The sequence below is a fragment of the Ambystoma mexicanum genome, chromosome 5q (assembly GCF_040938575.1).
Source record: "Ambystoma mexicanum isolate Mex_15411 chromosome 5q, UKY_AmexF1_1, whole genome shotgun sequence".
NCBI lineage: Eukaryota > Metazoa > Chordata > Amphibia > Caudata > Ambystomatidae > Ambystoma > Ambystoma mexicanum.
Window position 1 is genome coordinate 227,440,297 of NC_090933.1, and position 25,356 is coordinate 227,465,652.

Below are 25,356 nucleotides of genomic sequence, written 5' to 3' on the forward strand. Positions count from 1 at the left end.
CCCTGGAGTAGAGCAAATTATGCCATCCTCTGTAAAGGAGATCGTCATATTCAACCTGTTCATTATGTCTCTCCCCAGTATATTTACTGGTGAGGCACTATAATACAAAAGTGGGACTGACAGATCATAATCTCCAATAGATAAGGGAACGTTATCAGTAAATGGAACCAACCCTTTAGCCCCAGAAAATCCTTGGGTGTTCATGGCTTCGCCTGACATCTTAAATTTACCTTCCCTTATGCAAGACCGGGTTGCCCCGGTGTCAACAAGGAATGATAATTTTTTGTCACCTATCGTTACCTCTATGCGTGGCTCCTCCGCACTATTAGGTGTTACTGACAGGATGGGACACACCAAGGCCGTCTGTGGGCTGACCTATTGGGGGTACAATGATTGGCCATTCCCTGTGTAAGGGTTGTGTCCCAACACCGTCACCCCACCCAATTGTGTTCGTTGAGTTTGGGGTGGTGGTTGTATTAACGCCACTTGTTGTTGTGGCGGCGTCAGTTGCTGTGTTATTTGTTGTTGTGGCAGTGAATAGGTTTGTGGCTGTTGTGTTTGTTGTTGTTGGTCACTCCCTTGTTGTGACATCTGCTGTTGTTGTATGCCCTGCTGTTCTTGTGAGGTCCTAGGTTGTGCTTGTTCATTCCATGCTGGTGTTCCTGGCCTGACCCTACATGTACGTGACATGTGTCCTAATAGTCCGCAGCTCCAACACACGGGTGGTTCCCTGCTTTGCCATGGGAAGCTCCCTGTGTTGTCCTGGTATACGGGTTGCCCTGTGGGGTAGTAATTCCTAAGTCCCCCAGCCTGTTGTTGGGTATTATATCCATATCCTCTCCCCCTCATAAACCCTCCTCTCCCTCTGTTATAACTATAATACCCAGTTCCTTGCATTGGGTACCCTCCTCCCATGTTTGGTGCGTGTAATTGCAGAGGCGGCACTTGCTGTATTACACCTTGTGGAGGCGCTATTTGAGCGGGATCTTGTGCAGCCACTACTTGCGTTGGGCTTTGGGCCATTGGTGTGGGCGTAGTTATTAGTGCCCCTTCCATTGTGTATTTAGTAAGTTTTTTCTGTACTAATTTGGCCTCTTCTGTTTTCCTGTCCTCCTCTTTTTGTTTCATTTTTCCTTGCCATGTCCTGCAGTGATGTACTATAGTCAGTTGTATTTCTGGCCATGGTTTTGCTTCCATCCCCACTACTTTCTTTAGTTGTTTCTGAACTCCTTCTGGGAGCCCTTGTACTAGTATATGATAAAATATGGCTGGTGTTTTGTCCCATTGTTCTCTAGTTTCCATGCGCCACTTCTCTTGAATATCCTGGATATAATCAACAGGATCCTCATTTTCACCCATCTTACGGGAAGTAATGGCTCCTATGTCTGATGTGTCTGGGTACTGCACTCTCAGTGCCTGCCATAGCGCATGTCTGCAGTTTGCAAATGGTGCCCCATCATGCGATGTGTTCGTTATTGTTACCCCATGGAATCCCGCTCTTTTCCAAATGTCATCCGCTCTATCCCCTAATATTGATATTAACAGGCCCTTCACATCTCCTACTGCTAGTTTCTGTCCTGCGGTGTGTTTTTCCATTTCATATATCCACTTACCCGCACCTCCACTTAGTGATGGGAGCCTACATTTTATATTTTCCTTATCCGTATGTTTCCAAGGTACATACTGTGGTCTAACCCCTCCTCTCTCCAGCAGTGGCATTAAATTCTGTCTTGTGTCACCCTTTACGCTCCATAATATTGAGTCTTCACACCCCTCCTCTTCCCCCATTTCTTTTACTACTTCAAATTCTTCCTTACTACCTCTGCTCCTACCTCCCTCTTCTTCCTTTCCCCTTTTTTCATCATTTCCTGTGTTCAATATGGGTATGTTTATTTGTCTGTCCTGCCTGCGACTAGGGAGGTCCCTAAGCCGACATGCATAAGGTGTAAGTTCGTTCATGAAGGGCGCGAGCTTTATTCTGTGCAGAGAGCGTGCGGTGGTTGAACATGTAGGGTGTGACGTGGGAGGGCGTGATGGGGATGTGGGTGGCGTTGTTTCATTGGTTTGTGTTTCCCCTATTCTTTTCACTTCCTCCTTACTTCTCTCCAGCTCCTCCCATCTTCTACTCATCCAGGGCGAATCTATGTTTGTTCTAGTGAGGTATAGTTTATCTAAGCTTTCCCTTTCACTCTTTCTTCCATCCTTCTCCACTCCTCCTTCCTCCTCACTGCAAAAATCATTCATAAATGGCACCCCCCACTCTGCCTTTTTTCCCTTTATTGTTACTGTTTTCAAATCTATTAGGTCTCTTTCTCCCCTTTCGTTGTTACCAACTGTTCCCCCTAGTGCTGATGTCGTTGCTACCTCCCTACTTTTATATACATCTCCCCATCTTTCACTCTCCCTACTCCTCCCTTCTCTTCCTCCTTCACTTCTCTCCTCCATTTCCCTACTATTTTCCTCCCTTTTCCTTTTCAATTCCTCCATTACTTCGTTGCTCATCTGTTCCAATATCCTTTCATCCTCTTTCTTCCTTTCCCATTTCACCCTTTCTCTTTCTACTATACTCTCTATTACCTTCCCCTCTTCATATTTCTTAGCTGTCTCGGATATTATCCTCCTCCTCCATATTTCCATTTCCTTCTCCTTTTCTTCTTCTTCCTTCTTCTTCTCTCTCAGCACTACTCTTGATACCCTATCTGCTGCTGCTTTTACCCTTTCAGCTTCTCTCTTTTGCTCATCACTCCGTTCCCTTAATTTTTCCAATTTGTCCTTACCTTCTTTCCTTTTCCTCACTCTCTCTCTTTCCTCCCTCTCAAGTTGTTTGATCAGTTCATTCTGCTCATCCCTTAGTTTTGCTAATCTTTCCTCCAAAATCTCTTCCTTCTGCCGTAGTAGCTCCTCTCCCCTCATTTCACTCTCTCTTGCACTATCCTCGTTTGTTCTCTTTACCGCCTCCCTTTCTTCTCCAGTTAGTGAGCCTCGTAATTTCAATAATATCTGTGCAGCTACCCACTCATCGTTTCCTATCTCTACAGTCTGCTCTTCTCTAATCCTCCCTTCCCCCATTGGTATCTTCCCATGAGCCACATATGGTGGAGGGCTGTATGCCGGGTTTGAGTATCCTTCAGCCGCCCTGAGCTGTCCTTCTATTTCTCCTAATTCTCTTAAAGGGTACAACCCTCCTCCCTCTGTTTTCACTCCCGGTGTTATGGGTATCTCATTGCTCGGTTCCTTTTTTATGTCGTCTGATTTATCAATCTTTTCTCCTCCCTGTCTTTCGTTCCCCGTATTCTTTGTGCTTTCGCACTCCTTTTCCCCACCCGTTCCTTCTTTCTTAATCTCCTTTTCTTCCGGTGTTTCCCCCATAGTGAACATTCCATTTGGTCCTGGTCGAGACCCCTGGAACATCCTCCATAAGTTAAACACCTCCACATGGTTTGCCAACTTCTTCCCCTTGTATGTATTGTGCAGATGGTTTAGTAGTGAATGTTGGGCATATGGATCGAAACTACCATTAGGCGGCCATGGTGTTAACATTTTGTTGTCTGTCCCCTGGGTCCACTCTATGCTGTACTTAATTAACTTCTCCCTATGTGGTGGCAGTGTGGTGCATATGTGTTGTAGTGGGGTAGTGAGGGTGTTCCCCCACCCTCCCGACCCTCTCCCGTATGACATAGTTGCACTCCCCTTGTTACCCTTCCCCTTACTAGCAGTTTACAATATACAACCTTGTATTGCTTACCTCGCCCCGCAAGTGTGGGGACTTACGACAATCCTTTGACAAATTATGCAATAATAATAAATATGATGTTATATTATATTCCTTCCCCTACGGCCCCCTGCGGCCGAAGCGCACGCAGCCCCCTGCGGCTGCGTACCCCTTACGATGATCTTATACAGTCGTCCTGTTTCTCCGTTCTCCTCCCCCTTTTACACTTGCCGTGGCCGGCGTTCTCCGTGCGCAGCCACGCCCCTTTCCCCTTCTTCTCTTTCGATCCACTGGTTTATAGTTTATCTCCGTATCAGCTCCTTTATCATGTTTCTCTTCCCCACCACTTTCAAACCCAAAGTTCCTTGTGCTCGCGATATCCTATTAAATCCCTACTGGTGACGTCACCGATTTCTTCGAGCTACTGGTACATTCTTGTTATGTTCTTTAAGTTCAAAATACACTTGCAATCTACCCCGATAACCCTACAGCTGTCTTCCTGTCTCTCCTGGAACAAGGTAATCTCATCAATAATATAACCGGACTGCGCACGCTGCGTCGCCTCGCGTGTGATACGCCCCTCAACAGGAGGGCTTAACCAGCCAATTATCTTCCGTTTTGGGCAACTATGTAACTAGCTACCGCCCACAGGGAAACGTCATCTACCTATCGAGTTTCTTGCTCGAACAATAGGGAACCTCATCTACTCATTGATCAATAAATGTCAAATCGCAGGAAACCACACACACCCACCCTCACACGTAGTCGCGACTTAGGCCAATCAGTGTCTTACGAGCGGTCGCATGTGATGTTTTCGTGCTCCGCCCCCCTCTTTCTCGTGACGTAGCCGATTGCTCTCGCACTCGTTTCGCTACCATTCATTCCATTAGCAACACTAAGTTGTTTAAACCTTCGCCGCGCATCTGTACAACACCTCCCTCCTCCCTTATTTACTTCCTCCCCCTCCCTCACAATTTCGCATTTCTTGTTGTGCGTGTCATGCTCACCAAGTTCTCTCGATGCAGGGCCGCTCGACTGCGTGCACCCCTCCAAGCGGCTCGCCACCTCCCCTCGTCTGGACCACGTCTGGACACTCGCCGACCGCGGGCGGGATACTTCTCAACCGGCTCCCGAGGGCCAATATCCGGATTGCGCTGTCCGGTCCTCTCGCAGCTCCGCGATGGTCCTGTAGTCCTCAGAAGGGGGCAACGGCAGAGGGGGCCGCGCCGCCGGGCCTCCTCGCAACGGGAGTGCCTGGAAAAATTAAAAATAAAAGTCGATCTTAAACAGATCTCAGCAGTGCCTCCAACTTGTCGGGGGGAAATTCTGCCGGGGTCGGCCGGGCCGTCCGCAGACCTCCGGGCAGGGAGGCCCCAACTCATCCCGTATATCCCAGATGAGATAGAGTATGAGACACACACAAGGAGCAAGGTGACTCTGCTGTTTATTTATACAAAACGGCAGGGATGGGTCAAGGAGCGTACGCGTTCGTCCTGACACACACAATCGTGGGGCTCGCAGGCCCTTTTTACTGCATTATGACGCGCTACTTGCGTCACTTCAAAAAGTTAACAAAAAACCTATCGCCACTCTTAATTGGTTGCTCGAGTGGTAGGGTTAGTATAGTACACATATAGAGAATGATATTAGTGGACAAGGTGTAGTCAGGTGGTATATCTGGGTTGTCCCTACAATTAGATACATAAGAATTGTTACATGAAGACTCCTGAGGATTGGCTAATGTTACTGACGTCTGAGATAAGAGCCCCATGTTCTGATTGGTGCACCCGTGAGCTTCCCAGCCTGGGACCACCGTTGTTCCCAGCTCTCGGTGTACCTGTGATTGCAACAATGTTTCAATATGGGTACGTGCAGACAATGTGAGGATTTATTCATAGGTGGAAGGCTGACCGCTCCCACTGTAGCAGATGTCCATTGAGCCTTTCAAGTGTATTGGCCTGTGTCTCGTAGCGAGGGACCCAGACGCCTTTTTTATCCTGGGCTTTGGCATCTCGTCAGGTTCGGCTTGGTCACGTGGGGAGGGACCGTGAAAGAGGCAGAATTCTGCACAATTAATATTGCTTTTTCTACTGCGCGTCTGGTTTAATTTGCCGGCGTGACTTTAACGTTGGGCCGCGGAGTGTGAGGTTGCAACATCGTGCCTTTGATGATTTGTTCTTGGAATGTGAGTTTGCAACATTACGACCTTGGCTGGTTGCTCCACTGGGTTCTTTCTGCAGGATCAGCAACCTGACTCGTGCTTTGTTAATGTCCACAGGAGCTCTTGATTGAGGCCTACTTGGGCCTGGTGCATAATTAGTCCGTTTGGTGCATAGGTGCTTTTAGGTTATAATAGCATATATTTCCATGACCAGTATCGTGTTTCCATTATACCTCTATGGTGGTAATGGGTTCCAAGAGAAGCGTGAGCAAGCGTTATAAATGAGCTCATGATGCGTCTTGCGTTTCTGCATTCTGAAAGCCTATGTAAAAATAATAAAGATGCACGTCCGTGAATATGCCTGTCGCCTACGTCAGAGCACTGAGTATGTTCTTCGTGTAGATTGGTGTGGAAATGTTCAGTGTGTATATTTGTACAGAAGTGCTTCCCGTTGTCTAGGTCGTCATGGCATCTCTAACGACGTGTGGATTTTAGTCTAGCTGATCCGAACCGCAGGTGTCGGCATGGCCAGTGCGGGCTGTTGGGCAGGCAGATGGACACATCCGTATGTTCCTGTACCAGGGTACCTGGTCGTCTGGTAAATGGACAAACTCTTCTCGCGGCGGGTGTCTGGGCCGTGATCCTCTAGGCCAAGCGCGAGAGGTGAAGGACGGGAGCCTGGTCTTCCATTCTCCCACTTCACAACAAAACTCAGGACCCCATTGAGTTTGGAGACACCTGCAATTATGTACCAGCCTTATTGGGCACATCAGAATCAGGACCAATCTGCTCCTGGAATCCCGGATTGGGATGCATAGCACACAGAAAGCAAATACAGCCATGAACCCAGTTTTCATTGCATCAAACAAATTGAAATGCTTTCTAACAAGGTTCTACGCATCTCAAACCACAGGATCCGCCGGTGCTGCCTTTAGCACTCGACCGAACTCTTCAAACCCGCGTGCTTGCACATTGAACAAGCTCAAAGTCTTACTGTGCCTCGTGGAGCCCATCACCTGCTTGACTCAAATAAAGTGCTTATCGGCAGTCCCAGACTCGAACCGCTGGAGTGTCACTGACTCAAACCAGCAGTTACATAAACGACTTGAAATGGATCAGCCTCGAACTGCCACTTTGCCAAACTTCCCACCAGAGCATCAGGATCACAGCTTCAATTCTCGAACCATCTTCGACCCTTGACTCAAACCATGGGAGTATCACATGCTGACCCTATAGCGAGGTTACTACCCCGACTCGAACTGGCTCAACCCCGAACTGATCCTGATGAGAGCTCCAACCAGCATCACTTGAACACCACCTTTGAAACCACCCTGAGTGCCAAATTTGCCCCTTGATGACACCCAATCCTGTTTGGATAAAGAGGACTTTCAGCACTTGAGCATGGATGGAACTGCTCGCACAACAGCTCAAAGCCTGGTTTGAAGTTGTCAAACCACCAAGAACCTCAAAAAGGTACTATTGACTGCTAAATTAGCCCTTGGTCCATTTCTGGGCCCAAGAGATAAGTTAGTTCACTTGTATCCCAAGAACATACCCTTTCAAAGAACATTATGTCTTTTACCTACCTTTAACCCTTAATTCATTACCCAGAGTGCTGCATATTTCTGTCTTTGCTGATTCTTCACGAGTAGGTTTTGTGTAGTCTTTTCTATTTAGTTACTATTGCATATGGTGTTTAATGAAAGTATACATTTTGGTAGAAACTTAATTGGACATACCTTTATTATGGACTGTTATACTTGCTGTTTGGGTCTCTACTGAATCACATGTACACCCCTCTTGAGAGTATCACTGTCCCTCGGCCCACATTACCACAAAAGGCGAAGGAGGTATCTCTCTTGACTGTGCCTGTTTTACCATTATGATTGTGTTGGCTCTTGCTTTGTAGAAGTGGGAGGACTGAGTATGCGCTTTAACCTCTTGTCATCTTTGTACTCCTGCAGTGCATATGTCCATTCCTCAAAGTGCCTAATGGATGTTCAAGTGGCAATAGTGACACAGGATTGTCTATTTGCAACTGGCCTTCCCTAGACCTGTGTTAATGGTTTTCAAATGGTACACCTTGGATCCTCTTTCCAACCAATCTCCTTGCATCCATCTATCAAAGCCATGGTCATCAAATTGTCAGCTACAAAAGCTGTTGGCAGTGTAGCCATGCTGATTAGTGAACATAAGGCATTGCCTTGCACGTCTTTTGATTGTGTGCTTCCCCGGTTACAAACATATCTTATTGTGCTGTTGCTTTTTATGGCCTGTGCATCGAATTTGCTATGCTTTACTGTCTTATTTTGTGAGTTTATCCATGCATCTTTGTATCTGACACAGGCGAAACTCCTTAAACAAGTGTCTAAGGTAGGGGTTGGCAAACTTGGGCTCTCCAGGTGTGTTGGACTACACATTTCATCTCTTGCCAGCATAGTCAATGAACAGAGATCATGGGGGTCAGAGCCACGAGCTTTAGGAGAGCCACCACGGAGGCAAACTCTTGCTCAAAGTCAAACAAAATCCGTGTGTTGTCGGACGTGTGCTCACAACATGCAGTATTATTTTGAAATGTATCTTCCTGAAACGTTTCCCCACGCCTCTCAGAATCCTGTAGAAAAGAAAGGGCTTCTGTCACAATTCCACTTTCCACATGTGTACTTTTTTTTATAGCTGGCGTCGATTGGATGGCGTATTAACTGCCAGGGCTCTTTCTTACCCATTCCTTGTTTGGAGAACAGTCACTATTATTAGCCCTGAAAAGCTTGAAGTGGTTTCTGACCTGACTGGCAACCGCACTTAAGTGCCACATTTAAGTGTAAAGGACCGTTTCGTTTTCAGTTTTCGCCAGGCATTAACTTGTTGTGCACCATTGCGTTCATAAAACAAAAATGTTTAATCTCTCAGTTTACCGATTTTAAAACATTCTCTTCTACTCGACCACGATTTTTCATTGCGCATTGGAAATATGTAACGCCTAATAGACTTGCCGGCGCACCCTGACGGCAACTGCACGTGTGCAGCCGTAAAAGCATCCTTGACACCCGTGTTACCTGTTCTCATTCTTTCACTGTTATCTCCTGAGAAATTGGTGCCAGGCCATTAGTGAATTAATGACACTTCACCAATGGAAATGAAGACGCTACTCTGCCATAATTATGATAATGTTAGCATCATTTCTCTATGAATCATGGACGCCATCTCAGTGTCTGTCTGCTCGCTGCTTTTCTTGGCAAACACGGCTCACAGCCCCATAACCTGTAATCCAGGGCGCCATTTATCCACAAGTTCTTGCTGCGAAGCCCACGACCACCTCTGTGAGGCGGGATAGTGACCAAGTCACCTTTTGCTCGACTCACACCTGCATCCGTAAACCGTGAACTCATTATTTCAAGAGAAAAACGCCTGTTTGCTAAGAGTTGTTTAATGAAATGTGTGTTTGACCGGCTTGCATTTACTTTCTCAAGCTGCAGATACAATATGTCTGTGGTTTTGACAAGTGCATATTTTTCATGCTCGGGGTAAATGGCAACCACCTAAAAAAAACCTGTTCCCACGGCGGGTAAAATAATCGCCCTTTTATGCTTAGAATCATTTCCATTAAGTTTCATTTAAAAAATGAGGTACGGCGAAAAGTGATAAATAAGAGAAAATGTATTGTACAATTAGCATTAAAGGTTGTCCTGGCATATGTCAACGAATTGATTACCGGGTTTTAATAGTTCAACAATTGTTTCAGATACATTAGCAAGATCTCGCTTCCCCTCAATGCAGCGTGTTAGGCCTTTTTTAAATCCTCATCCATTTTACAAAGTTTCAAACACCCGTTGCCAAAAAAGATTAGTAAAAAATAAAGGTGACAGCCTTACTGAAAACATGAAGGTGTACATTTATTTAGTCAAATTATTGGGAACACTTTTGAATTGTGGGTCGATTAATCAGCACTCTGTAGAAATAAAATAGTTGCTTTATAAGGTAGAATGTTTTTTGAACTAGTAACTAGCTTTGTTGATGACCTTATGAATGATATTAATTATTACCGAATATTTCACGCTGAAAATGCTTCAAAACTTAAGACGTTCCCTTTATTGTGTACCACACCTGCGATTTTCCCTGGCGATTTTGTTTTAGTTTTTCTATAAGGTTATACTCGTTAAAGTACTAAATTGCTTCATAGTCCACTGCTGCGGGCGGGAAACAGTCACTGTTCATATTTAGAAATTAACAATACGAAGGAAACCATTTTTGAATCTTTCTGGGGGATTTTTTTGATTTGCATTCTATGACGCATTATTGTTTTAATGAGCATGTGCCTGATATCTTTGCTGACTTCCAATAAGGTAAAGAGAACAATATATGTCTGTAGATTGTAAAATGGTGGCATATACAGAATAGTAGGAAGTAACTAACATCAACAGGACATTATTCGACTAAAGGATTTCCAGTTTCATATAATAATAATAATAATAATAATAATACAATAGACAGTGAGTTCAAAGCTCGAGTTGCCTGTGATGTCCCGAGATAAAATAAACCATGGTGTTGATAGATGCCGTAATCAAGCTGACGAGGATAGTGACCGCCACACGAAAGACATTCAGCATTGAATATTCTTTTATTGTTGGCACTATTGCACAGATTGGCAAAAAACAGCAAACAGGAAACCGTATTGGTAAATGAAATAATAGTCAAAAGAGTCATCTCGTACCAAGGGGTATCCTACGGGTTGACCCACAGGCCTGCACACACGTGGACCTAAAAGGTTCCCTACACCCTTCATCCCCTTTCTTCTCAGGGTATGTCCATGATCTCCTAAACTTGGACTTTAAGGGTTTCATGCACACGTCTTCTGCAGTCTTCTCAGAGTGTATGTTCTTGGTTCTCAGTTGCATGATGAAAGTCTTCCCCACAGCCCTTCATCTCTGATCTTCTAGGGGCTGCTTTGCCTTGGGTCTCAGTTCCAGGTTTAAGGGGTTCCCAGAACTTTCTCCTTTAGTCTTCACAGGGTCTCTTTTGCATGATTGTCAGTCCTGGTTTTAAGGGGTTCCTGCACCCTTCTTCACGGTTCTTCTTGGAATCTATTCTCCTTGGTTCTTTTCGACTTCACTGTGGTGTCAAAATGGTGGGCCTCCTTCATCTCCTTATCTTACAGACCTTACTCCTACTCCCATCATAACCACTCTACTCCTACTCTGGTCCTTCACCTGTTTGTTGCAACACCATGCACCCTTTCCTCTGCCTATCATGGGCTTCACCCCTTCAGATGGGGATTTCAACAGTAACAGTAAGCAGTGCCTCTCATAGCTTCCTATTTTTAGCAGCTTTGCACTTGTTAGATTCCTAAAGTTCTCCTCTGACCACCCTCTAGATTTTTCAGATCCATGTAATGCAGATATGTCCCATGAATGTTCTCCTAGTGCTTCCTTGACCCAACCTCCTCCCCTTGAGGTCTCCTCAAACCAAATGTCATATCCACTATCCAGGAGTCAGGTTACTAAAGCAGTACAATGACATGATCTAGAATTAGGTTGCCAAGTAGTGATGGAGTCTGTAATGGTATTTTGCACTCACTTGAAACTGAGGGCAGCATGCCATTCCAGAGAGGTAGAAGAAGGCTGAGAGAGGAGGAGTCTGCGGCTTGCAAATTAAACTGTATAATAAATGAACACATTCCCTACCTGAGTCGTGTGTATCTTTTCAACTCTGCGAATGGTGAACACACCAAATATCTCCAGATGTTGCCTCTATCCAACCTCCTCATGGTAATTATGCTACCCAACCTCCTCCCTCTTGATGTTTATATAAACCAACCTCCTCCATCTGACATCTTACCCAACCTCCTACATTTGTTTCTGTAAAGCAAACTCCTTCTCTTGTATTGTCCAATGTTATATTTCCCTGCTGTGTCTTAGCTCCTTCACAATCTCCTTTCTTCTCAATCCCAGCTCCTCCAAACTCTCGCTTTATTCTCCACGTACCTTCTTTCTCCACTCCTCATGCAAAGCCCATCATTCTGCAATTTGCTCCAAGCTTCTGCTGCCTACTCTATACATGCACACTGCTTAACTGATGTTTTTGGCTTATACAACCATGAGACCCCTCCTTGGTGTAAGGTTTTATTGTGAGGGTTTTCACCTGCGAATGTGAGTGATGTGAATTACTTCAGGTGTGTGCGGTTTGGTATTTGTTATATACAGTTAGAGCCTTAAAGCAACCAATGGCGTGTCCTTATTGGTGTCAAGTGGTGTACATTTAATTAATAATTGATGAGCTGATGGTCTGCAAAAAAAGGATTCTCGTAATATTCAGGCTGTCCAATATATAAGAAAATAAGTAATTGGGAGATGGAATCCGTAATTTGCCACAGTTCAGAAGTTTATTGTGTAATCTGCATGAAAAATGTCCTTTATGAATTCCTCATATAAATGAATAGTTCCTCTTCGTCAACACGTGTCTCTCACCCTTTTATTTGGTGGTTCATCAGGAGGAAATAAACATCTTTTAAGTATTGTTTTTCCAAATTGATTAAATTCATCAAGTGTGGATACAAAAAGTTGCAGAATGCATTCACATTTCTTCTGACCTTTCTCAAAGTTTTAAGTAATGACAATTTCAAAAGATTGCTTCCCCTAATGCAAGTTTTTTCGTGGCGATTGTACTGTGCGCACTTTGGTACTTTGGCCCTAGGCACTTCTTTAATAATGCATGATCCACCATTTTGTTTTTGTTCTGATGTAGCTATATGGACCTGGCCTCCACATGTTGCCTAAAGCATTCCCCCTCCCCACTAGAGACCCGTGGTATGTGTTCATGTTCCAGTGAAGGACCAACTGATGGTGAGCAATGAGAAATCCTCTTCAGATGTGATTCCATTTCCATGCATACACACTCTGTGCTCTTGCTACATGTAGATGGAAACAGGATTTTTTTTGTGCAAAGGGCCCTGTATTTCATAGGATCCTGGGTTGTGTTTCTTATGACTAGGCTACCTCACAGAGTGAAGTATGGAAGAAACTGAAATGTACCTTTAATGTCTCAGCGGGCTTGTGGAGTGGATACCATGAACACATGTTATGTGCTTCTGATGTCTGAGCTGGTTCGAAGGGCGTGCTCTGTAAAAAAAAAAACAATGAAATGTCTTTCTGTTTTCCAGGTAGGTGTGTGCTGTTGGCAATAGAATCACTACAATTGATTCTCAAGCAATTTCTGGTAATTTCAGGATTCTGATCTCTTAAATGGGTGGTGTTTATTTATTTTTTTATTGTTTGCTTGTTAGGCGCTTATACAGCAAATGAATTCCGTTTCAACGCACCCACAGGGCAACAGGGAGGGAACATGGGATTGCACTACAATACAATATGCAAAAAATACAGTGGGGGAATGCATGGACAAACCTACTATGCCTTGTGGGTATTCAGAATGTGCATGGGTAGCAAGGAAGAGGGCAGTGGGGTAGGTGCTGGGGTGTCCATGCGCGAGGGTGAGCAAGTGCTGAGGGTAGACAGAGGCTGGGGAGATAGAGTGTGAGTGGTCACGGGCCCCAAGGATGCATAAGGGTTCAATACACCAATCACAGTTACTGTGAGATTAGCAGAGTAGGGAGAAGGAGGGAAGGAGGTGTTACACCTTTGCACCGGTGGTCGCTTTGGCGACAACATCGGGTGTACAACACAATGCATTCCTACTCACCCAAGATGGCGGACGCCTCTGAATCTGATTGTGAAGCTCCCGCTGCAGAGGTTGCACGTTGTTTTCCTTCACGCCGCGACGATCATGTGACTCCATATAACCCGACCAGGAAGTTCAGCAAATGCGTCGCTACTCTCCAGATCGGCGCTTCGTAAGTTCGTTCCTAGGGAATCTGTTTCATGTTCCGTCCTCCTATCTATAGTTTTCTGTATCTAACTATCTGTGCTCTCTCCCCTTTCCTCCATTAGGCCATTTTCCGTTCTCCGTCCGCTCACCTCCTCTCCCCTAAGGTCCGCTTCCAACCTAAAGAGTGAGTCTTGAGGGTTTATAGTTCCCTTCAATCCTCTCCCCATTCTTAGCTCTAATACTAAACTCCGCTTCGGGTTTCCGGAAACTCTCTCTCTTTCCTCGTAGGACTCACCCCCTTCTCGAAGACTTTACACAGACTTCTCGAATCTCTCAAATCCATACCCGGAGTAAGTTAACATAGCTATTCGTAACAACAACAGACGATCGAAAGTGGAGAAAACTTACCTCTCCTTTCTTCCGTCCAGGACCAGCTTCGTCTGCACCGGATCTTTTGAAGGGAAGCTGGCTGATTCATCCTGAAGGTCTACAGTATCCTGTCACTACAACACAGGGTTTTTCTTCCCCGGAGGGTTTTCCCTGGGGACTGTGGTTCCTCCTCAGCTGAAGCTAACGGCTGGGAGGGAGCAGGGTTTCCCGGGAAGCCTTCACTATCTGCCTTGTTGCTGGTGCGGAGTCCGCCCGCTGCCCAGGTTAGTGAACTGCATAATTGTTCTGTCTCATATTGGACGCATTGTAATAGTTAGCGACGCCTAACATAAGGAAACATCCTATCACAGGCTCTTGTGCAGACGGTGGACTCCGATGGAGCAACAAATGCAACAATTGATGGCTGCTATGCAGTCTATGTCTCTGGAGATGCAATCCCTAAAACAAGACAATGCTCAGTTAAGACAACAGGTCGCTCGAGCGTTTTCAGAAACTCCTCCTTATGCCTTGCATACCGATAAGTATGACGGAAACCCGCACAAACTCAAGGAGTTCCTGGATAGTTGCCTGGTTCAGTTTACCTTCAAAGCACGTTTTTTCCCTTCTGATAAGGACAAAGTAGGTTATCTGATATCCCACTTGGCAGGCCCTGCATTGGCCTGGGCGACTCCCTTAGTCACCTCAGAAAATGCCATTCTAGACTCATACCCAGCCTTTACCAACAGTTTGCGGTCTATGTTTAGTAGGCAGGAAATTTCAGTCTCTACTCAGGAGAAACTGCTAGATTTAAAACAGGGAAATAAGGATCTTATGAGTTACGTGACTCAATTTAAACAGCTCTCAGCTGAAACAGGGTGGCCGGATGACGGTCTCCTCACGCTGTTTCGCAGAGGTCTTTCCGAGGAACTGAAAGATGAAGTCTCGAAGGTTCCTCGTCCCGCCAATTTAGCCGAGATGATTGCGCTCACCATGCAGATTGATTACCGTCTCCATGAACGCTTCCATGAGAAGAAGAGAGGGAAACCCTCTCAACTATTCTCCAGTTCTCCTTCCCCGGTTTCTCGATCCCAGAAACCCGACGAACCCATGCAAATAGGAGTGGCCAGAGGCCCTTTGTCAGAGGGCGAAAGAGAAAGACGGATGAGTCAGGGCCTATGTATGTACTGTGGGGCTTCATCTCACATGCTGAAGGATTGTCCCGTCGTCCCTCCTCGTCGGACAAGGAATCCGATGCGGGGAAACGCCAAGACCCTGTCGTAAGGGGAACCACGGCAGGAGGTCCTGAAAGGAGTTCCCCAAAGAGACTTGGTACTTCTCTTAAAGAGGACATTACGGAACACACTATGTTAGTACTTCCCCTGATCTTGAAATTACCAGACTTAGAGCTACGTGGGGTTCCGGCATTGATCGATTGCGGAGCAGCTGGCAACTTTATTGATGACCAATGGGCTGCGAAGCATGGAATCATTAGATCCGCCAAGACGTGTATAACACCCATTCAGGGGGTGGATGGTTGTCCCCTTAGTTCTGGACCCATTCGAGAACAGACTACTCCTCTTACATGCCTAATTTCAACCCACCAGGAGACGTTAGTTTTTGACCTGATAAAAACTGCTCATTTTCCCATTATTTTGGGCTTACCGTGGCTGCGAACCCATAATCCTTTTATAAACTGGAAGGCAGGAACTTTGTTTCTAGGTTCCGAATATTGTGTTTCCCATTGTCTTACTCAATCATCTGTTGGCATTCAAGCACCTTCCATGATGGTAGTTCCAACCGAAGGCTCCTCGATTGGGATGGTCAGTCAGATCCCGAGGTGTCATCAACAATTTCAGTCCATATTCTCCCAGCCAGAATACCCTACATTACCTCCTCACCGTCGGGATGACTGTCATTTGGATTTGTTCCCTGATCAACCGATACCTTTTGGCCGAATGTACATCTTATCCCAACCGGAGAAAAAGGCTCTCAAAGACTACCTTCAGACTAATCTTCAAAACGGTCTTATAACTGAGTCCAAATCACCCGCCGGTGCTTCGTTATTCTTTATTCCCAAAAGGGATACAGAGGAACTACGGCCATGCATAGACTATCGAGGGCTCAATAAGGTCACCATCCCGGATAAGTATCCAATGCCGCTTATCCCAGACATTCTGGAAGCCGTTCAAGGGGCTTCGCTCTATACCAAGTTGGATTTACGAGGGGCATATCACTTGATTCGCATCGCCCCTGGCGACGAGTGGAAGACTGCCTTTCGGACCCCATTCGGTCACTACGAATATAGGGTGATGCCGTTTGGGTTGGCTAATGCTCCCGCTGTTTTTCAGCGCTTTATGGACCATCTATTCGCCGATGTACTCCTTCACTATGTAATCGTCTATTTGGATGATATTCTAGTCTTTTCACAGAAAATAGAGGAACACATCCGACATGTCAATTTGGTATTAGACCGACTTAAGGCCAACCAGCTGTATTGCAAACTGGCAAAATGCGAGTTCCACAGGAACCAAGTGACGTATCTTGGGTTCGTGCTGTCTGCCCAGGGGATTTCTATGGACCCTCGGAAGATCTCGGCTATATTAGATTGGCCTTCCCCTTCGAACGTCAAAGAGATCCAACGATTTTTGGGGTTCGCTAATTTTTATAGAAAATTCATCCCAGGATTCTCCGAGACCGTGCTTCCCATTACCAGTCTTCTGAAGAAGGGGAAAACTTTCGTTTGGGATGACCCTGCGCAGAAAGCCTTTTCGGAACTAAAGAATCTTTTCACGTCTGCTTCCGTTTTGCTCACCCCAGACCAGTCTCGACCATTCATTGTCGAGACTGATGCGTCTCACCATGCTCTAGGAGCAATTCTTTTGCAAAAGGACGAGTCAGGAGAAGAAGGACCAGTTGCTTATCTCTCCAAGACCTTCTCCTCCTCGGAAATAAATTATTCAGTCCTTGATAAAGAATTGCTGGCAATCAAGCGAGCCTTTGAGGAGTGGAGACATCTATTGCTGGGCTCGGCCTACCCGGTCGAGGTTCGAACCGACCATCACAACCTCAAGGTATTGCAACAAGCCCATACCACAAACAGTCGACAAGCTCGCTGGGCTCATTTTTTTTTACCGTATCGGATAGAATTTACTTTCCTTCCCGGGAATCAAAACCTCCGAGCAGATGCGCTTTCAAGAAAGGATCCTCCTATCAAAAAGTTCCATTCTGAGCCTTTCTTTCCTAAAGCTACATTTCTGGCAACAGTGACTGATTTTCTACATATTGTCAGACAGGAAACGGCACGTCTAGATCCAATCTGCAGGAACTTACAAGAGACTCATTCGCTGACTCAGGAGAAGGGATACTACTTTTTTAAGGATCAAGTATTCATTCCGACCCCGACACTTCAGAAAGAAGTCCTGTTCATGTGTCATGACTCCAAGGCAGCCGGGCATCGAGGATATCAAAACACCCTTGAGCTGACTACTCGTCATTTTTGGTGGCCAGGGATAACCAAGGATGTCCAAGATTATGTATCAGCATGCACGGTTTGTCTACAGTCTAAGACTCCCAGGTATCCACCTTTTGGTTTACTCACCTGTATGCCAATTCCGGACAAGCCCTGGCAAGTCATTTCCACTGACTTCATTGTCGACCTTCCGTTGTCCTCGGGTTACACCACCGTTATGGTGACTATTGACTATTTCACGAAGATGGCCCATTTCATTCCTCTGCAAAAACTCCCTGGGGCTGCTCTTATGTCAAAGATCTTTATTTCAGAAATATTCTCTAGACACGGTCTTCCTAACACTATTGTGTCTGATCGGGGTCCCCAATATATCTCGCAATTTTGGAAGGGTATTTGTCAATCATTGGGAATCAATAGAGCCCTTAGCTCAGGATATCATCCCCAAACAAATGGGCAGACTGAGCGCCTAAACCAAACACTAGAGACATATTTGCGCTGTTTTGTTTCTGCGGCACAGGATGATTGGGGAGATCTCCTACCCTTGGCTGAATATGCATACAATAATGCCAGTCATTCGGCACTAAAGACCAGTCCTTTTTACTGTTCCTATGGTTTTCATCCATCCTTTGAACCATCCATCTCTAAGTCCTCCGCCAATTGTCCTGGAATAGACAGTCTAGTCGATGGTATTCAGAAGGGTCAACAGCTCGCTCGTATAGCTCTGCAGGCCGCCCAAGATCGAGCCAAGAGGGCAGCTAATCGCCGTCGACTAGATCTGCCATCCCTTCAAGTCGGGGATGCGGTCTGGTTATCTGCCCGGTTCCTCCCGAGACATCTGGTGCCGTCCAAGCTGTCGCCCAGATATTTTGGACCGTTTAAAGTGAAATCTTTTGTCGGTCCGGTGGCAGTCCGACTAGCGCTGCCTCCTTCCTGGGCCCGTCTTCATCCGGTCTTTCACGTCTCCCAGATCAAACTATCCGTGAAGGATAGATTTCAACGCACCCCTGCAGTTCGTCCTCCTCCGATGATGACTGATACGGGACCAGAGTATTAAGTGGCAGAAATTTGCGATTCCAGATATCACAGAGGCCGGTTGCAATTTCTTGTGGACTGGAAGGGCTATTCTCCTGCCGAACGGACTTGGGAATTGGCATCGGGGGTTCATGCTCCCTCGTTGGTTCGACGGTTTTTCAGGCGGCACCCTGGGAAGCCGGGTTATGCGCCTCGTAGGAGGGGGCATACTGTTACACCTTTGCACCGGTGGTCGCTTTGGCGACAACATCGGGTGTACAACACAATGCATTCCTACTCACCCAAGATGGCGGACGCCTCTGAATCTGATTGTGAAGCTCCCGCTGCAGAGGTTGCACGTTGTTTTCCTTCACGCCGCGACGATCATGTGACTCCATATAACCCGACCAGGAAGTTCAGCAAATGCGTCGCTACTCTCCAGATCGGCGCTTCGTAAGTTCGTTCCTAGGGAATCTGTTTCATGTTCCGTCCTCCTATCTATAGTTTTCTGTATCTAACTATCTGTGCTCTCTCCCCTTTCCTCCATTAGGCCATTTTCCGTTCTCCGTCCGCTCACCTCCTCTCCCCTAAGGTCCGCTTCCAACCTAAAGAGTGAGTCTTGAGGGTTTATAGTTCCCTTCAATCCTCTCCCCATTCTTAGCTCTAATACTAAACTCCGCTTCGGGTTTCCGGAAACTCTCTCTCTTTCCTCGTAGGACTCACCCCCTTCTCGAAGACTTTACACAGACTTCTCGAATCTCTCAAATCCATACCCGGAGTAAGTTAACATAGCTATTCGTAACAACAACAGACGATCGAAAGTGGAGAAAACTTACCTCTCCTTTCTTCCGTCCAGGACCAGCTTCGTCTGCACCGGATCTTTTGAAGGGAAGCTGGCTGATTCATCCTGAAGGTCTACAGTATCCTGTCACTACAACACAGGGTTTTTCTTCCCCGGAGGGTTTTCCCTGGGGACTGTGGTTCCTCCTCAGCTGAAGCTAACGGCTGGGAGGGAGCAGGGTTTCCCGGGAAGCCTTCACTATCTGCCTTGTTGCTGGTGCGGAGTCCGCCCGCTGCCCAGGTTAGTGAACTGCATAATTGTTCTGTCTCATATTGGACGCATTGTAATAGGAGGAGGAAATGAGGAACGTCTTGAGGTGCTTTTGGAACTTAAGAAGGTCCGGTTCAAGACAGAGAGAGATGGAGAAGGCTGTTCCATACGAGGGATCAAGCTGAGCAAAGCGAACAACCTCCCGCTCTCTGTTTAGTGAAACACTTTACACACAGGGAGTTGGTGCCAGAGGAACGTAGAGGTCTAGAAGAAGAGTATTTTGTAAGAGAGAGTTGCATATAGTGTGGTCCCTGGCCCCAGAAAGCCATGTGGATGATGTAGAGGGATTTGAATTTGATCTGTGCAGCACCCGGGAACCTGAGGCGACTTTTTAGGGCAGGAGGGATGTGGTCCCTGGGCTTAAGGTCAAGGTTCTTGCTGCTCTATTCTGGATTAGCTGAAGAAATCGCAGAGTGGAAGAAGGTAGTTTGAGGAGGAGGCTGTTGCAATAGCTAATACTAGAGAGAACCAGGGCTCAGGAAACATTGAGCTTCTGGGGGAAAGTGAGAAAAGGGAGAATTCCTTTTAGAAGAAAGAATTAAAAGTGGGACTTCTTGGCAATGTCCTGAGTGTGAGGGAGGGAGGAGAGAGAAGAGTCAAAGATGACTCCAATGTTTCTGGCTTCAGAAGAAGGAGCAGGGGAAGCGATGAAGGAGGGAGGGTAGGGAAGAGAGGGAAGGGAGGCCAGAGAAAAGGGAAGAAGGAGGGAGCCGGGGTCCCAATCAGAAGGATATAATTTTTGCTGGCATTGAGGCAGATATCGTTGGAAGTGCACCAGGCCTGGATGGCAGATAGGCAATCAGGGATGAAGGAACATGCAAGTGAGTTAGTAGGAAGTCTGATAAAGAGTGTAGTGTCATCTGCATAACACTGGAAGTTGGGAGAGAAGGAGGAGATAAGGAGTAGTAGCTGAGCAAGGTAGATATTAAAGAGCCAGGGAGAGAGGATGGATGCCTGGAACTTTTTTTGTATGAGACTAGAATGGTTGACAGTGTCAAAGGCAGAGTAAAGATCAAGTAGGATGACGACAGCTAGGGAGTTGGTGTCCAAGGATGCATGTAGATCTTCATGTGTGTTCAGAAGAGCTGTTTCCATTCCTCTGGATGCTTGGAATCCAGATTGATGATCGTGGAGACCACCAACAAGTTCAGTGTGCAAGTTGAGTTGGGGCACAAGGCCAGCTTCTCCAGCAGTTTCCCCAGGAAGGGTGTGATTGAATAGAGTGGTAGTTGGGTGGACAGGTAGTGTCTGCTGCATGTTTATTTCAGGAGCGGGTGGCCATGGGAGTGCTTGAGGGAGGAGGGGAAAGAACCAGCAGCAAAAGAGTGGTTGCAGAAATCAGCAAGTTTATGGGCAAGAGAGTCAATGTTGTTCTCAATGGTTCTGGAAGAGCAAGGGGTAACTGTCTGGAAGAAATCTAAATAGAGAGAGACAACTCTGGTAACTTCTTCAGGTGTGACAGGGGTGAAGGGGCAGAAGGCGGAAGGAGGAGGGTGAGTGGCCAAGGGAGGCAAGGGGGTGTGGGATAGGTTTGGCAGGTGAGTAACAAGGTTGTTCAGGATGTGCTGAGTTTTGGTGGCAAAGTGTGTGGCCAATGTATTGCAGAGGGCCTAGCAAGGAAGAGGGGGGGGGGAGTCTGCGGAAGGGTTGGCCAGCTAGCTCCCTGCAGATTTTGAAGAGTTCAGCCATGTTATTGGATGCACCAGATACTCTTGTCTGAATGTGGGCCATTTTCTTGCCACAAATGGAGAGTCTGTATTTTCTTTGGAGCAGGCGGCATGCCATTTTGTCAGAGGGTGAACCTGAGGTTTGCCACTTCCGTTCCGCTGTCCTGCACTTTCGTATCAGGGCTGCAAGTTCGGAGTCATACCAGATGTTGCACTTAGAGGTGAGTTTCAGGTGGATCCACAAGACTGGGGCAAGAGAGTATTGGTGATGGCTAAGTGAAGGTTGCTGAGAGCGGTGTCAGTGGAAGAGTCTGAGGTAGGGGAGAAGGAGAGATGAAGGTCAAAGCAAAGGCAGCAGCTGACATTGGTTTCATCAGGTTGATGTTCGAGAAAGAAGTCGCCAGGGCTTTCGAGGGTGCGGTAGGAGGGCTGAAGGGACCAAGGTGGGAGTAGATGAGAAAATGGTCTGACCAAGCGAGAGGATTGACCAGATAGTAGGTAGCGAGAGAGAGGTCAGAGTGGATGATGGCTCCCAATGTGTGTGCAGCCAAGTGGTTTGGACTGGAAGGGACAATGGAGAGGGAAAGAGAGGCGCAGAGGTCAATGAAAAGAATGAATGCTGAGGCAGGGGAGTCCAATTAGATGTTGAAGTCACCCAAGAGGAGGAGGTTGGAGGAGGTTGAAAGTAAGGAGGAGTAGAAATCAGCCCAATCAGAGAGGAACAGGGTGGTAGCACCTGGAAGCCATCAAACGGTAGAAATGTCCAGAGTGGAGGACGGAGAGATAACCAACTTGCAAACCAGGCTCTCAAAGGAAGAATAGAGTTGGGTGGGTACAATGGAAGAAGGAATCCAGATCAAGACAACCCCACTGCCAGCACAGTCAGGTCGAGACATGGAAATGATTTTGAAGCCATCTGGAGGAGGGAGTCAAAAGCAGTAACTGAGCTGGCATTGACCCAAGTCTCTGTGAGAGCGAGAATGTCGAGGTCAATGTCTTCAAGAAGGAGACAGATGTCAGCAGAGTGTTGGTTGGCTGAGCGGGCGTTAAGAGTTGCCAGGTGGAGTAGGTCTCTGCATTTGAAGGTTTTCTGAGGAGGAGTACAGGGACATGGTAGTCCGGTCAGATGGGGAGGGACAGTGGGAGTGGTGGGGCAAGAGGCGACAGAAGGAAGGAAGTTAAGGAGGGAAGGCAGGATCCGGTCAACGAGAAGGAGGTTGGATTGAGGACCCTGTACCAAGATAGTGCCTGTGAGGTAGGCATTAACGATGCAACGTGAGGATGAGAAGCCAGCCAAGAGGAACTTCCCACTTGGTACCACTGTTAATGGGAGAGGAAGTGAAAGGGGGGAGAGTTGAGATGGGATGAGGAGTCCACAGATTTGGAGAGGGGACAGAGTAAAGGATATCTGTGAAGAACTCTCTGGAGGTTGCGCTGACACAGGTGTCTGTGATGGGAAGGCCAGGGTTTGAACGCAGAATGTATTTTTTGTGCTTTTTCATTCCAGACTTAGTGAGAGAGATGGGGCAGGAGATAGAATAGCAATTAGAGGAGATGGGAGAGATGGTGAGTGCCATTAGGGTAGTGGAGTTAAGTTGAAAGGAGAATGGTGAAGGTTGACTGCACTGCACAGTTCTGGCCTAATCTCACAGGTGGCCTAGTAGTGACAAGGGTTAACAAAAGGCAATGCAAATTTGAGCGCAGGATGGAAAAGGCACAAATGCAAATGAAATTAGAGTGCAGGATGTAAAAATACACACAGCTAAGTTTGGTTTTAAAGGAAGGGCACAAATGCAGCGAAAATAGGGTCAGGATCTAAAAATACACACACATAAATTTTGGGTTTCAAGGAAAACAAAAAAGGCACAAACACATTGAAAATAGGGTGCAGGATGTAAAAATATGCACAGCTAAATTTGGTTTTCAAGGCAAGGCACAAATGCAGTGGAAATAGGGTACAGGATGTAAGAATACACCCACATACATTTGTTTTTGTGCATTGGACACAGACCGAGAGAGGGAGAAGTGAAGGTGATGAGGATGAGTACGGTAAGATAGGCACAGATATAGATGATGGTGCTAGTGGAGGAGGCATAAAAAGGTTCACCCATCACTCACTGGAGGTTCAACAGTTTGTAGGGGTGCTGAGTCCTAAGTTCATGGGAGAACTGGGCTATTGAGGCAAGATGTGTGGAAGGTGGACAAAATGCAGCATTGCCGCCAAGCTGCTCTTCTTGCAGGCACTGTGACCCGCAGGGATAACCGCTGATACTTTTGGGGGGGCAAGAACAGCATGACATTATTAATCCCCGTTTGTTACAGCTCCTGAGGTACAGGTTTTGTTTTCCTTAAAGGGAGACCCTCATTAATCATTCCCATGTTACAGTCCCTTGCCTTATGGAGGAGTCTGAGTGTGAGAAGCCAGCAGATCCTCCCCGGACCACTGAGATCCTTGGACCCATCTTCCACTCGCTCAGGCAGTACCCAACCCCTTTGGTCAAACCACTAAATGTCACTAGTGTTAGGTAGGAGACTTCATCACAGCATTCCCCTGCAGTTGTATACCTTGAAAGGCCCCCTCAGTGTCCTTTTTCAATCCCTTGGGCTACCCCCATGGGCTAGCAGCACGGGGGGTGGATAAGACATGAATGAGGGATGAGAAAACTACCTGGGGCAAGACAAAATCTGTGTGGTCCTGAAACACTCCAGCACCTCTCTCTATTGCCATCCCCTTTTCTCCTTCCATACCAGTTAAGACCCCTCAGTGTAGCCTATCAGAGGCCTCAGTTAATAACATTTCAACAAGATGTGTGTAATCAATTTAAAAGCAAAGAGGCCTGGGGTGCTTGATGTCAAATTCTTAGAAAGGATAGGAATTGCAGTTATGTCTGTGTGAGAGTGACTTTTTTGCGCATTCATTTTTATCAGCATCATCACCCTTTGTGGAACATTCCAATTGCCTTAGCCTAATAGGCATGAGGATTCTGTGCACATTCTATGTGCTATTAGCCAGTATTCACGTGAGCCCTAAATTCCTGCCTGGTTGGACCAAGTGGAAGGCTCTTTGGGGTAGTGCTGATCGGATACAGGGCCTGCATGTCTGCCCCTTCCATGGCCCTCACTCTTCCTGTGCTATTCCTTGCTGCTAAGCTGCCACACTACTCCTTCTCCCATCCAGTCAATGGTGCACCCTTCTTCTGTCTCCCACAGTGTTCCAGCACCATCCTTGTCTTCCTGTTGTCCCCTTTGTATGCAGAGCCACATAACCGTAGCAAGAAAGCCCCACACGCCCTTTCATTTTCATTAGTAGGTGATTTATTTTGGCCAAAACAGACCCTACCAAGCTTGCAAGTGATAGAAGATATAGCACCTACATGCTTCAGACAATGCTGGGAATTAGATGAACTCAGCCCGACTTTATGACCCTCACTTCCATCCAGCCATTAATACTAGATTTCCAGCCACCAGCATTTACCTCAGTCTCGGGTGATATGGCTTAAGTGTGAGGCTGTCAAAAGGGTAGCAGATAGAAATGGATTCCTGCACGGTTGGAGAAATTTGGATTCATAATTCTAGATGATGGAATTGAATAATTAATTATAGGTCCCACCAACGGAGTGGCCCCTAGGATTACTTATATGTGGTACCATTTGTGTAGCACTTATATTGCTTTTTTAATAATGACTATCTTTGCACTGGTATATATATGTAGAACTTAATTTATGCTTATTAATTGTTGGGATCTGACATGTTGTACGGTGAAGATTTTTGAGGAATGTGTATTGCAGTATTGTGTGAATTGCTTTTGGTTTAATGCTTATACTAGACTATATGGTTTGTTACAAGTTACAGCACATATATATATATATATAATCTTACTGTGAAAGATTCAAATCACCACAGCAAATCAAACTATCTTTTAGGGTGATAAAACTCTTGATGAATGTTCTACAATAACGTTTATGGTAACATAAACATGTTCAGAAAATAACCTATGATGTTTTGCACAGTGAAATCAATTGCAAAAGAATAATTTGT